Here is a 14,031-nt window from a genome sequence, read left to right on the forward strand (position 1 = left end):
TTAGATAGTTAGTTTTATCAGATAAACAATGTACTAGAATTTGTTTTTCGTATTTTACGCTAATCATTGAAGCTTTTATTTTTCATTTTTCGGATGTTTTTGTCAGATATTTGTTTCATCTTTTTACTACCCTAATCTGACATAAACTGAGATATTTTTTCATTCTCTTCCCCTCTCTTCTTATCACCTACATGTATTTCAGTGGACGGCGTTATTACTAGTGATGTGTCAGAACCATTCGATGTTTATGGTGATCAAATAGTTGTAACCTCCCGTGGCTATCGCTCTTAGGGTCCGGGGGACCTGTGCTAAGTGAATTGATTCAGATTTGGAGACAACTTTTTGACACGGGTAAAAGTTGCTGTCACCGAACACAACGCGGGTTGGTTAAGTTTTATATTACGTACAATAAACCGACGAAATGTAGTTGGTTTTAATGCTTCGAGTTTTCCTATTACGTGCTGGTTTGAATATTTAATATGTCTGTACCCACATGGATCATAGAGAAACTGTGAAAAATCATTTATGTTTTGAAATTTTTTGAAAAAATAAATTTATGTGAAAAATCACTTGTGCTTTTTCAAATGCTTTTAACTGTTTGGAGGCAGTTGCACTATAGCATCACCAATTAGGGTGTATCGTGAAACTGAAGGTAGTGGGTAGGGGAAGAAGATTAGAAAGAGGAAGGTGGGGATATACCTGGCTATTTAGATCTGGTCGAGCGGCGTTTCTATTCCGAATGGTGGTCTTACGCCAGGGCGACACTAAGAGTATTTTAATTTGTTTGCAATGCGTTCCTCAAAAAATTACATATTGTTGAATATGAATATAAGTCTATCCTTCCTAAGCATTACGAACTTAAAGGTATGATATTTTTAGTAAAAATAGCTAATATATATGAAATGGAAAAAGAAATAGACCAAAAAAAAAATTAAAACTTGAATACGGGATATGTTCTGTATCCCGAAAGAAAATTTAAATAACTGATAATATATAAAATAAAGATGATGAACAGTGCACAAACGAGTTATTACTTTAATTTTCTGAATAATTGTTACCGTAGGTAGGGGCCTAAAATATTATAATAACTTCAATTTTCATTTCGAGGAGCTAATCAGAGTGAGTTAAAATCCATTTATCGACTCAAAAATTGGCTCAAATGTCTCCGAAATTATTATTGGATAGTTAAATTTGTTCTTTTTAAAATTGGTAGCCCTCCAGACTCCCTAATACAAAATCAATAATTGTTAACTGAATTAATTGTATATGGACAATCGATTTTCTTATCATTTCAGAGGAATAAATTGAGCTATTAATAGCGGATTCAGGGAATAAATTGAATTAACGCAGTTAACCAAAATAATCAACAAGATTCGTCAACTCAAACAAATTTTAATTAATGTAGGGTTTGAAATCGAATCCGGCTCTTAATGGAATTCGTAGAAGGCAAGAAGAGGCGTTATTTAAATTTCAGTATTTGTTAACTATTTACTTGTAAATGAGTTTCACTGTCCCAGAAGAAGAACAAGGCAAACGAAAACAACCGGACCAAATTGAACCATAATAGCAAAGTAAATAAGATTTCTAATTAAATTTCGATTAAGACAATGAAATAACAGTCACCATTTTGGCAAACTTTTCTAATGGAAACAGTTATTTCATTGGCGGCTTACAAATATTTGGTTCATTTTAGATACCTTCGCCGAATATTATAATGTCATCAAGATAGTACTGTCAGCGAAATGCTAGCGAAATAATAAATAGCTGGGCCTTCGATTTGTTTCTTCTTGTTTTCATTTCAGAAAGCAAAAAGTCGCTTACTCATTTTAATTTGAAATTAAAATTTATGGAAATGACCATCACTTAGAGTGGAGTTTTATAATTGAATTATAAAAACAACTTTTCTCCCCGGGCAAAAGTATTTAAGAACAGTTCTAAAAGCAACAAACTGGAAGTGAGAGAAAAAAGTTTTTGATTGTTAACTCAAATTAATTAAATGGAAATAATTTCCAATTCCAGAATAAATTGACAATTTGCTTTACGTAACATTTTTTGTGGCGTTTTCTGTGCTAACCACTCACGTGTTAAATAAAAAGGTATTTTCCAACAATAAAACTTGTACCAAAAAAAGATTATACAGGGATGTCTGTTTTCACTGATCCAGGATTTGATGTGTGTATTTTTTAGTAGAGGAAAGGGAGTTTCATGGGAGGGAGTAAGCCTTCAAAAGCTTTCAGTCAGCACGCCTATTATAATCCCGATGTCCATTCAAAGAGTATCTATATGCGAAGAGTTTTGTACATTGGGCATTAAATCAGCCCCCTACTGTACTACAGCCGCTGTACCAAATAGATTCACCTTGACAACTTTCGAACAAAGGATTTTTTATCCACCCACAAAGTAGAGGCTGGGATTGAGAAACAAGGTTCTACCTATATTGGGAGAGAACTTATACAGTTTCTCTCAAACGAAACACTATGGGGGAAAGTGAATTATACCCTGTGTTTATTCTAAAAACAAATAACGTACTGCCACATTGATTTTACGGCATACAAAGCAATGTTGTCTTTAATTATTTTTTTGTATTTTCTGATTAACGGGCCTATTTTAAGCGCCCGATTGAACGGTACATGTTTTTACTTGCGAAATACTATTTGTAAATAATTATACGTTTAAGTAGATATAAATTTAATCATTGCAATTAATACTAACCACTCTCAATGAAATAATTTAAATACATCAAAAAAAAAAAATATATCCGCCGCATCTCGATCTGATTTTGTGTCCCAGTTGCAGTCGTTATTTTTTTCGTATTTCTTTTTTTTTTTTTTAATTTTCATAGAGTATTGTTCAGATTGTTTTCAATTATTAAATATTACAATTAGGTTTAAGCTTCAATAAATTAATCCTAATAATTATTTTTTATATATTTAATATATATAAGTTAGTGATGTTATATGAGTACATATGGTTACAAAATACATTTATATTCGCAATCTCACTAATGAAGAAACTGGTTCTTGTGCTTGGTGAGCGAGTTACACTAATTATAAGGAAAATAGAATAAGATTATTCAATAGGTAAGTATATATATACATATATAGGATTCTGTTACATACTAATTATTGAGTAATTAGGAATATCTTAATGCAGTGTAGATGAGTAAAGACTGATAATAAACATAAATAAAGGCAAAAACAGGTAATTATTTAGTTAATTATTTCTGAAAGTGCAACTTCAGTTTTAGTTAAAGTTTATTGATATCTTTTAATTTCTTTATTTCAATCGGAAGGTTGTTGAAATACTTTATTCCTAAATAGGTTTAGTTATTTTGCATTTGTTTGGTATTAGATATTGGTATTTTGATATTGTATTGATATATCTTTTTGATAGGTGGGTTTCAAAGTTTTTGATTATATTATCTTTATAAATTTGGATAATTGAATTAAATGTGTTTTCCTATTTTTTCAGATCTGAAGTCTCTACAATCCTTAAAAAACGGTAAGAACTTTTAATTTTTTTGGAATATCCTGTACTTTTAGAATTTATAAATAAATATTTAAAAAAAACGTAAATGCGAGAATTCGGCTAGTCAAAAATGGCATATTACGGCGAGCGATCACTCGGGATTCCAAGGGAATTATTTTTTGTAAATACTTTCAGCCTCAAAATTTCTAAATCCCGTGATTTTTCACGGCTCTGCGCTAGTGGTACAGTAACTAATACATAAACCACTATAAACTGAAAAGATAATGTTCCATGCAAACGCAAAATCAGGTTCAATTTTCCACCCGGTGTATGATTTTTGTTGTCTGCCAATGGTCACTGTTGTATCGTGATATTGATTTTTAAGATTGATGGAGCACGATAAATAATTCACAAGGGTCTTAAGGGACAAATAATAAAGGAAACGGTTAAATTACTCTGATGGATGGGTGACCTTTACCAAGAACCGCCATAATGTACACGAAAACTAAAATTATACGAATTAGGAAGCAAGTCTACCGAGCCGACAAAATTGCTATTAGTTATATTATTGAGTTTTCCCGTGATTTTCCCAAGTTTATGGGAGTGGTCAAATAATACAGCCAAAAGCGGAAAAGTCAGAACTAATGAAATTGCCTTTGTTTCTTAACTTGTATCGTATAAAATATTGTCTGACTTTGGCAAAAAATGACATTATGAGGATAATCAAGATAATAATAATGTTTTGTTCTAATATTGCTAGATTATTGCGATAGCTGATAAAGGACGTATATCAGGTGTAAAATACTTTTGAATGTTTTCATATTTCAGATGCTTACAACTTTATTATGTTTTAAGACAAGAAAACACTGACACCAATTTCTACCAATTTACAGCATATTTCTCTTGAACACTTTAAGTTTTTAAGTTCTTAGAAAATATCTTTATCTAAGATAATACTAAAACAATGTTTTAATACAAAATAATAAAACATGTTTGTAGGTAATACACAACACCATTACAATACACACATAATTATGTACAACCGCCGTAAATCATAGAAGGTAAATAAGAACAACTAAAATAAGAACAATTTAAAAAAAAAAACATTACCGCCTTTATTTTTATTAGTTCAGTATTTTGTTTTGTTTCAGTTTAGTTATTTGTTTTATTTAAGATTATTATTTAATTTATCCTTTTATTAAATTGTAAAATGGGGCCTCAGCACGGAATAAGACACCCAGTTAGGTCCAAATTTTCAAATAATGTGTTTAAATATTTTAAAAATTTTGTAAATTTGTCTAGCTGTGAATTTAAATCTTTAAAAAATCGCTAAGTATGCTAAAAAATTATTAAAAACACATTTTTTCTATTATTTAACTTTACTTTACTTTACATGTATGAATAAAATCACAGTGAATCTTTAAATGCTAATTTAGACATTTGTCTAAAGATTTTTGTGTTATTTTAAATCGTGTTTTATTAAATTTAAGTAAGCGTTCCAAGATAGTTGGAAATGGAGATATGTTAATACGAATGTTAGAGGGAGCGCGCTAATATTAAAAAAACGATAGTAATTAAGCGAAAATATTTAATAAAACACGACATTTTTTAAATAGATCAAATATCTGTGGACAAATGCATTAGTTGCATTTAAAGATACACGTAATTTTTTCACGCTATAACATATTGATTAACAGAACAAAACGCGTTTTAATAATTTTCGAAACTTTCTTTCCGATTTGTTTCGATCGTGGAAATTTCATATAATTAACATTTTGGCATAGCAAATGAATGGATAATATCTTCATAAATAAAATATATATTTTTTTAAACTTAAAAACTCAAATATTTAACGACATACTTGCTATAAATCGGTAGATATTCGGTATGCGGAGGCTTAATTGTTTTTTTTTATATAAGCGCGTTCCCTCTAACATTCGCATTTACGTCCTTTTCTCTCTTTTTTTAAGCTTTACTGCGGAGCCTTGAAGTAACCTGTTAATTTATCGAATTTATTTTGCTGGTTTGTAAAGTTAATAATGGATGTTCAGTTCAGGCAGATGAGTTGACAAATGAATTCAGAATCAAATCAATCCTTTGCTAGCTAAGTTCTCCATCACTCTACATGTAAAATTTGTCACATCTGGAATCTATTCAATCATGGAATTAAAAGTAATTCAAACATTGCCAGGTTATTCGTAGAATTATTCTGTTACCCAAGTACAACTACAAACGTTTCTACGAACAAATCTCACAGGCATAAAATAAAAACGTTAATTAAAAAAAGGTTTACTCCCGAACGTCTAGAATTTTGCATACATATTTCTGTACGCGATTTTTGGTTCAATGAAATTTGAATCGTATTTAACCATGTTCTGTAATGATTCAGGTTTGCTAATTACAAAGTGCTGTACAACAAACTATTCATATTTATTTTTCTAACGATAGCAAAAAACTTACCACGCTTCTTATTTCTTTTGTATTCTTGTTATTATTCACACTTATTGAACTCCTTTGTATAACTTTCGTGATAATGTCTCTACATATTTGTACTGTATCTAGTTATATCTTTCATACTAGTTTATTATTGCACTTATTAATATACTCCTTTGTACAACTTACTATAGGTATGCATGTAAAAGCCTTCAAGTTGTGAATAAATAAAGAAATACATTTTTTTTAAATGATAAACTAATGTTTATAAAACAAGGTTTTTATGCATCGCATAAAGGATAATCAATTTTTATAAGCAATAATTAGTATATAAGTATAAGAGTATTTTTACTCGGGAGATATTTTCAATTTGTATTGATATTACAGTCGACTAATTATTGCTTTTAATAATTTATTATCATTTGTGCTACGCATAAAAACCTTGTCTTATAAACAATAGTTTATAAAATATTTTTAAGTAAAAATATTTCACCAACAAATGAAGATACAATATGTCTCGACGACATCTAGTGGGAAATTTAGCACTAAAATTTCCAATTATTTTTATTTTTATAAGCAATAATTGTTCGCCTGAAACACTCATCCACATTGAAAAAAATCTCCTGATAAAAAATACATGACGCCAACGGGACTCGAACCCGTTGGCGTCATGTATTTTTTATCAGGAGATTTTTTTCAATGTGGATGAGTGTTTCAGGCGAACAATTATTGCTTATAAAAATAAAAATAATTGTTATCCTTTGTGCTATGCATAAATAAAATCTTGTCTTAAAAACAATAATTTATCAAAAAAAATAATAACCAAAATTTCCTTCTAAAATAAAGTTGGTTGTTTACAGGTGAAAAAATAATTTAATAAGCAGTCATTTTCGATTTAAGTACTAGTACATTGAATTATTTGGCCGCTTGGAAACTTGGCTCACTGGTTCAGAGCGTCGAACCGGACATCAAAAGGCGCGGATTCAATACCCGTCGGCGGCATTTATTTTTACTAGGGAGATATTTTCAATTTGTATTGATATTAAGGGCGATTAATTATTGCTTATAACAATTTATTAAATAAATACATTTTCAATAGTTTTGTACACTTAAAACATGGTATGTCTGGCGGGTGGTAACTAATAATAGAAGGTACAATAATATAAAGAACCACTAATTTCCTTTATTTTTATACACATTTCATCCGTGTTTAGATAATTTAAGAGAAAGTATTTGAACATCTTATCTTAGAGCAATGTTTTGTTCACCCTTCAAAAATATATCGGTACCTCGCCTTTACCCGTGCTGACGGAGCATTTTTTCTTATTCAATGGCGTTGGTCTCATTTTTTTAAACTCACTTGCAGACGAATTTATTTTAATAAAAGAGCCGAAAAGCAAGCCGGCTTTAAAAGAGCATTATGCAAAGGATGTTTGTAGGATTACTCAAAGGTTTACACGCCACCCGTTTGCTGGAAACACTTTTATCTACTAACTAGGTTGGGGAAGCAAAGGAAAACAACCCTTTATCATTTAAGATACTAAATTGTGAAATTTCGCTTAGACATATCAGATTCGGTTATTTTTGTATGTTTAGAAAAAGATAACAAAGATAACATGATGCTTATTTTTATTCCTTCCACGCCCCCTTCTAATTTATCATTTCCACATAACTCTAAATACTAATTTCTTCTCTACCTACTTGTACAATTTAAGATTAGTTAGTGACATGGACGTGTGGAAAAATTAAGTAGAGTTACAAAAAATTGGTAGGTGCATTGTAGAAGTCTTCGAAAAAAAGGTTTTATTATAAGAAATAATTAGTCACTGAAATATTCATACAAATTGAAAATATCTCACGAGTAAAAATAAATGGCGACGACAGGAATTGAACCCGCGCCTTCTGATGTCCGGTCAGGTGCCCTAAGACCACTGAGCTACATCGGCTTATTTCCAACACGCCAAATAATTTAATACGTACTAGTACTTCAATCAACAATTACTGCTTACTATTATTTTTCAAGTCAAAATATTTCAAAAACAAATGTAGATATAATATGTCTAAACGCCACCTAGTGAGAAATTTAGCACTAACAAAACCTTTCCTACAGTATAAAGTTGGTTGTTTACTTCTGAAATTTGAATAAACGTATTTCGTAGGACGGGTTGTTTCACAGAATTTTAATTTTTAAAATCTACGAAGGTTCTCATTAGGTTCTGTTATTATATCGTTGATTAGTTGTTTCAAAAAATGGCAATAATTTCAAAACTTGACAAGAAATTGAAAAATAACTTTGAAATTTGATGAATCGTTTGAATTCTGTGAAACAACCCGTCCTTATTATGTTCAGTGCGTATAAATTTATCCCGTCGTTCTTACAATAGTTGGCGGTGTAATTTTGTGGGGAAGTTGCCTTAGAAGCAATTGATCGGGGTTCAAATCACATAAAAAAGGTATTTTCTGACAAATGCTCTGTTGTACCTGATCATGCAAATCGTTTCATTCACTGATTAACTACTGATTTTTTTATGTTATCTATTGAAAAAAAGTCGTTGGAGGTAAAAATGTTACTTTAAAAAAAACTGGCGATAGTCATCCAGGTACATCTTCACCATATATATTTATAAAATTGAAACAAAATTATCTACACGAAACTTTCCTTAAGAGAAATGTAAAAGAATTTTGTTATCATGAAAGCGCCATTTCTTTTAAAACAATTTCATAAAGTTGCCGCCACGATAACCTAGTTAAAAAGTTGTCAAGAACTTTGCACTCATTAACAAAGAATTTAACAAAGTGTTTGTGATAAAAAAAATTGGGTGACAGCTCGTAAAATACAGTGTCGAGAATAATGGGGCATTTAACACTGAGAGCTTAATTGATGCGTTGCACCCATTTTTGTCATGTCACGCCTTATGGAGATAGGCGATAATTTATTAAAGAACTTCGGTCCTTTTTGATATTATTTTACTTTTTTGCAAAGTGTAAAAATTTTGTAATTTTGACTTGAATGATTTGTTGAATAATTGCATATGGGTGACCATTTTTTGTATCAGCATTAATTAGTTAAGTAACTACACACTACAAATGTGTGGATTATTCAAAATCAATATTTTACGAAATTCTACAAGCGTGAAATTCGTAATCGGGTATTGCATGAAAACGAATATGTTTTCATGCAATACCCGATATTTTAAAATATGGTCTAACTTTTCGTAACTGGCGAAAAAATTTACGAAAAATGTGACTTTTTTCCATTTGAAATAAAATTCGTAAATTCATACTAATAATACTGCTTTTTTAAAAGTTGCAAAAAAATCGGACGATTGAAAAACAAATTGACAAATTCTATTCGCTTGAAACAGATTAAACACAAAAATCGTCGTAATGTTTATTTAATTACATTTTTACATTAATTCCAAAGAAAGTGTCATAAATATATTTTTTAAGTTAATCGATAGGTGTTAACATTCTGATTTTCTGTATTTTTTATTCACCATCCAAATTGGTATATATACAAATATGATTTTAGATTTTCACGGCCAAAAGTATTTTTGTTATTTGTTTTTGGGGTGTTATGCCGTGTTGCGCTAACTCCTTCTTTATCCAAGGTTTCGGACAGCATTGCAGTGTCCATCATCAGGGCAGATGTGTTATTTGAGGTTGTGTTAAAATGTGAGCTCACAACCACATGATACCGTGTTTCCAGCTCCAACCCTCTGAGCTAACATGATGATGATGGACACTGCAATGCTGTCCGAAACGTTGGCTAAAGGAGTTAGCGCAACACGGCAGAACACCCCAAAAACAAATAACAAAAATGGTATATGTACAATTAAAGCTCATGCATCAGTATTTGTTAAAATGTACTATTTACGAGGAAACATCCTTGGACTGTTAACATTACTTGGAGTAATGTAAATAGTATTACAAATAAACTTAGAAGGGAGGTAGGGTTATGTTAAATGTTTTAGCTATATAACAGGATTACGAGTTTATTAGTTTTCTTAATGTAAAAACAAGGACCGGAACTGTTGAAATTAATATTTAAATAATCAAAATATATGACGTAAGTAATTTAAATCGGTAACCATGCATTCATTCTTCATGAACGTCTATTACATACAACTGCACCAGTTAGACATTATTTGAAAGAACATGGCGAGAAAGTCTGCGCGAAATATTATTAAATTTTTCGCTGGGTTTATTGCAAGCTTTGCCATATTCATAACCGGCTGACCCAGTTTCAGGGTGAAACTGAAAATTGAATTTTTCTCCAACCAATCCGCTCGATTTTAAATGATTACTGAGAAATCTATCAAACTGCCTGAGGTGTGTTGCTTTGGTTAGATTCTCGGTATACAATCTAATTAAAACTGAATAAATATCTATTATTTAAACAGAGCTCTGAAAATTTTGAGTAAACTTGATTTAAAATATTTAGATAACGGTGCAAAAGCTGAAGATATCCGTAGAAAACTATTTCAATATAACAAGATATCCAAGATTTGTGATTGTTATTTACTTATTTATTAATAATCACGCATTTTCCCTGAATTTTGTAATGGCAAACTTAAATTCTATTATTTTATTCCTCTTAACTCTATCATTATAAGCGGAAAATGTCGCTTTAGTTAATGACTGATAAACTAGCAGCGCAGCAAGGGATTAAACTCACGACGCCAGGGAGTCGATGCTTCTAACCACTTGGCTACGAACCGGTCTTCAACGTTCCCATGAAACCTTTTATACAACGTTATTGCCCTCTTTTAGCATCAGCTCACAAAAGTATTTATATCACGTGATCGCCATCTCTTCCTGGAGAGTTCTTCGCGTCACGTATTCTCCTAGATTCCTTTCTTCACCTATCAGCTTCAAAAACTCGCAGCATCTAAGCTTCCGTAACTTAATCTTGCTTATTACGATTATAGCGGTCTTGCATCCTTTCTGATCTGATCTTGAATCCATTTACGTGGTTTTACTACGACTGATGGATCTCATTACCATAGGAATGAGTTTAAACAAAAAAATCTACTACTTTCTAGTTCCCTAATGAAGATATACAAACTTAAAATTTATATTTCCGAGGGTATAAACATTTCTATCTACACTACAAAAATTGAAGTAAGGAGTCATAAATCTCTATATGATAAAACTAATAACTTACTTAATTTTGGTACAACAGTTAAATTAAATTCGACAAAAAAAACCTTTTTACTACCCTATCGAAAATCGCTTCACCGTTATGATACCGGCCATGAAAATTATCATCGCCTTTCTTTAAAAAACAAAAGTGATAAAAAGCAACGGTATTTTGTATCGATTTTTTGTTTTTGTTGTTGTTAGTTAGTTTTTAGCACACAATATGTTGTGTTCATATTGTTCAACGAACAAGTTTAATAAAAACATTCCATTTCAAAGTTTAGCCAATTTCCATGGGGTGAAAATAACTCATTTTTTCCTTATTTTCTATTTTTTATAAACTCTCTTACATACAGGCTCATTCAACTGCACGATTTCGTAAGTCCGTGATGGAATAATTATAGAGGGTGCGATATTTTCATAGTAAATTAGAATATATGTTGGATTATTACACACAATTTGGCACTCACACAATATTGGATAAACCTCGCGTGTTATGTTGTGTTTAGTGCACTGCGGAAAAAAAAGGAATTTGATTACGTACCTTATTCGGTACCCATTTGCTTTTAACAATTTGAAAATGTATTCTTGACAAAACGGTTAATAATAATGAACATATTTTATTTTACGTACGCTTAAGGCCGCCCACAGACGAAAGAGATACTTCAGTTGCGGCTACCATGGATTTTTATACCCTCAACTAAAGTCTCCCGTTGGCGAGCTGCTTTAGTATTTAAATAAGATATTACTAACCTACTAAGTTACCATCAAGTCAGAGGACGAATCGCCAAACAACACGGTCTTGACACGCACTCTTTGCGACATTTACACTGATTCATCGTATCATACATATTTTTCTGTTACTATGACTCTTGACCTCGCCCGACTCAAGTATTTGGTTCACTTTATCGTGTTATGTATGTGTACATGTGCGTGCCTATGTCACAGGCATCCCATTCGAATATATTCTCTTTACAATCTGTTCTATCTATGTTTCTTATTAGGACATCAACCATGCATTCTTTACGAATCTCCAATTTTATAACACGATCGTACATGGTACGTCAACATATACGCATCAGGGATCTCATTTCACAGAATTCGGTCTACGTTCATCCTTCCTCTGTCAGTTCCACGTATCCATCACACTGTTCTCATACTCTCTCTTCCAAGCGCCATGACTTTAGACTTACTTACATTCATCATTAACTCATTCTAGAGGAATTGTAGATCTTCCACACTATTGAAAATCAGCACCGCATAATCATACAATGGGCAACATACACGGAGAAAACTTACTGATATAAAATATTGCTATTTTATTAAAAAATCTAATTTTTCGCATTCCTGTTAAAATGGAATTGCAGGACTTAAACGAATGAATTGATAGATTTCCTAACAAACTATCTGTACGATATTCGCGTAGACTATCGACACATGGGTTAGATTATAATGGTTATAATCTAGGCAGGTATGTGCTTATGTAAATTAACGCTCTGTTCGCTGAACAAAAAAGATAGGTATTCGCAAATGTGACTTACGGAAGAGTTGGTTGTGATGTTCGATGATATGGTTCTTTTGGTAGAGCTCGTATGGTGGAGGAATTTACAGGAATTCGTCTAAGATTGAGCTAATTATAACTCCGGCTAAAATTCGAATTGAAACATCGGTTGTTTTATCGGTACGGTGTTTTGGTCAACTGTCGTTAGATGAAGTTTTCGCTACGGCGCGCGGGCGGCTAGATTCAACTCAAAACAACACTGGGGAGATTCAAACCAGTAAAATTTGCCTCTCTACGAGCCTCCTTATTGGTTGGAGCGGAAAAAGGGTTAAAACAATTCAGCGTCAGGAAACAATCAATTTAACACGAATTTATTATGAAAATATAGGAACACGTGTTAAAAAAAATTACAATATTTTCGAATTTCTTTATTGTATATATCAGGATAAATGCAGGTATGTGAAAACGTTTTTTCAAACTTTCTGTGGTTATTGTTTATGATTTATTGTTTGCGGTATATTAAAACCGTTCATATTAAATCAAAAAAAAAATGTTTTTACTCTACCTGGGATCCACTTCTTCGATATACGAGTATTCATAAAAGTGGAATAAAATAATAATAAAAATAAAATAATTGTACAGTTTGATTCTTCTCTTCCGGATTGTCCTGCGTGGTATGCAGGAAAATTCATTATTTTATTTACTAAATTATCGATTATTCTGCTATAGTGACCATTGTTATATTATTATTTCTTATTTATGACATATTAACCTTAAAGAACCATTGTAATTTAATAACCCAAACATATGTACCTACCTTGACATTGTGTACCTAATTTTGTATAAATTCTGTAACAAAAGAATTTCAATTGCCAGCCTGAAGATGTCCATAATAGGACGAAACCGGTACTGGTAAAATAAACTAGTGGAAATAAGTTAAAAAATGTTTTATTTTCTATTTTAACATTATGACTATCTTAAGCATATGTAAAAAGTCACCTTTTTATAATATACCCACCAATTAATTTTCAATATTGACTTATCATTTTTCAAAATTCACAAACTACAATATTATGCGTGAAAAAGGTTAACTCTACAAGAGACTCCAATCATTTTAATTTATTTTCTATTACGATTAGTATAAAGTATTTTAGAGTTTTTTTTTATCAAAGTTGGCATTGTATTAAAAACGATTAAATCCAAAATCATATTGAGGGTTGGATTATTTATAAATATAACTTCACCACACCCATCCTTAGAAAGGGTTTCTTTCCGAATCCCAAATTCCTGGAATTTCGATAAAACAACCCCGTGTATTGGAAAAAAAATTTCTTCGTATTTTCTTCAAGTAAATTGGAATTTTTTCTCACCTTCTAAGTTCTATTATTATCTTTTACACCTACATCATCTGTCGAAGCGGAACGGGTTTTTTCAATGACCAGTTTGTCCATTACGATTTATTTTCTAAAATCTAGCTGATGATTCTA

General features: G+C 31.2%; 1 protein-coding gene across 2 annotated transcripts in view; it reads left to right on the top strand.

Annotated features, from left to right (window-relative positions):
- LOC149415294 (connectin-like) overlaps positions 1-14,031 on the top strand; it is a 314,777-nt gene that overhangs the window by 174,486 nt on the left and 126,260 nt on the right. For both annotated transcript variants that reach the window (XM_089642268.1, XM_089642269.1), the window contains one exon: positions 3,472-3,501. The gene's annotated coding sequence lies outside the window, so the exon portion shown is untranslated. The remainder of the gene's footprint in view (positions 1-3,471; positions 3,502-14,031) is intronic.

This window comes from Hesperophylax consimilis, chromosome 18 (assembly GCF_061612785.1).
Source record: "Hesperophylax consimilis isolate HC1 chromosome 18, BYU_Hcon_1.0, whole genome shotgun sequence".
NCBI classification, from domain to species: domain Eukaryota; kingdom Metazoa; phylum Arthropoda; class Insecta; order Trichoptera; family Limnephilidae; genus Hesperophylax; species Hesperophylax consimilis.